The sequence below is a fragment of the Octopus sinensis genome, unplaced genomic scaffold, assembly GCF_006345805.1.
Source record: "Octopus sinensis unplaced genomic scaffold, ASM634580v1 Contig20123, whole genome shotgun sequence".
NCBI classification, from domain to species: domain Eukaryota; kingdom Metazoa; phylum Mollusca; class Cephalopoda; order Octopoda; family Octopodidae; genus Octopus; species Octopus sinensis.
In genome coordinates, this window is record NW_021836907.1 from 17,501 (window position 1) to 19,304 (window position 1,804).

Consider the following 1,804-nt stretch of genomic DNA (forward strand, 5'->3'; position numbering starts at 1 on the left):
TAAGCCACAAAAATGACGAAATATCGGTATCCGTCTCTTCTGAATGGGATCTGACGCGAGTTATCTTGTCTTTCTATGACTTTCAGGTGTTCTAATACACAGTGATAGATAAAGGAATCGTCCCCAAAGCGCTATAACGCAGCGAACCGGCCAACAAGCAAAACATATTCGTTGAGAAAGTGCGGTCCATAATATATATCTCTGTGTGTGTGTGTGTGTATGTAAATATGACAGGCTTCTGTTAGATTCTGTCTACCGAAACCGCTCACCAGGTTTCGATTCGCTTCATGTTAAAGTAGAGGACATTTATCCAAGGTACCACACAGCTGGAGTGAACCCAGATACATATGGTTGGAAAACAAGCTCCTTATCACAAAGCCACAGCTGCGCCTTGCTGAAAATAGCTGTCAAATATATCTCAAATCATAACTTAAAGACTTATAAATGGAAAGTCACACGGTTGAGTGATACTAAAACACATGGCAATTCTACCAGTTCTACCAATTCTACTACATTCAACGGAAAAACGAGATGGATTAATTGTTTTTATATAAATATCTCCGACCATGGCACTATGAGCAAGTATCTTCTACTTTTGCCTTAGGTTGACCAATGTGATGTAAGTGAATTTTGTTGACGGAAACTGTGTGGAAGCCCATCTTATATACTTTTATATGTGTGTGTGAGTGTTTGTATTTATGTTTGTTCCACCATCACTTGACAACTGGTGTTGCTGAAATCTGGTTCGGCAAGAAAAAAAAGAGGAAGAAACCTGTAGAATAATCTTTTCTACACTAGGCACAAGGCCCGAAATTTTTGGAGAGGGGTGCCAGTCGATAACATCGGCCTCAGTAAGCAACTGGTATTTTATTTATCGACACCGAAAGGATGATAGGCAAAGTCGACCTCGGCGGTATTTGAACTCAGAGCGTAAAGACGGATGAAATACCTATTTATTTATTACCCACAAGGGGCTAAACACAGAGGGGACAAACAAGGACAAACGGATTAAGTCAATTATATCGACCCCAGTGCGGGACACACACACATTTATTTAAAAAAAATTTATCTTGTTTCAGCTAACGAACTGTGGCCATGCTGGGGCACCGCCATTTTGTGACGCTTACAGCACCTAGGTTTCCCAAGCGGTCACCCATCTAAGTACTAACTAGGCTCGAAGTTGCTTAACTTGGGTGATCGGACGAGAACCGGTGCTTTCAACATGATATGGTCGTATACACTATGATAATCCATCAGATTTCTATACAGATTTCCTCTACTCGAATTGTATTTTCGGACCGAGAATGTAAAAAAAAAAAAAAGCATTTGCCCAAGATGCCGCGAAATATGATTGAACCCGGGACGTAGTATTTGCAAAGATAGCTTCTTAACTATTTAGCCATACTTACTCTTTTCTTTTCTATTCTTGGAACATGGCCGAAAATTTTGAAGGATTAGATCGACTCCAGTTCGCAACTTGTTCTTAAGTTATTGACCCTGAAAGGATGAAAGGCAAAGTCGACCTCGGCGGAACTTGAACTCAGAACGTAAAGACAGACGAAATACCTATTTCTTTACTACCCACAAGGGGCGAAACACAGAGAGGACAAACAAGGACAGAAAAACGGATTCAGTCGATTACATCGACCCCAGTGCGTAACTGGTACTTAATTTATCGATCACGAAAAGATGAAAAGCAAAGTCGACCTCGGTAAAATTTGAACTCAGAACGTAAAGACAGACGAAATACCTATTTCTTTACAACCCACAAGGGGCTAAACACAGAGAGGACAAACAAAGACAG

General features: G+C 40.7%; 1 non-coding gene across 1 annotated transcript; it reads right to left on the reverse strand.

Moving 5' to 3' along the window:
* Nucleotides 1–1,120: 1,120 nt before the first annotated feature.
* On the reverse strand, nt 1,121–1,239 carry LOC115232238. Its single transcript, XR_003883622.1, has one exon. It is a non-coding gene; the product is annotated as a 5S ribosomal RNA (ribosomal RNA).
* Nucleotides 1,240–1,804: the final 565 nt, after the last annotated feature.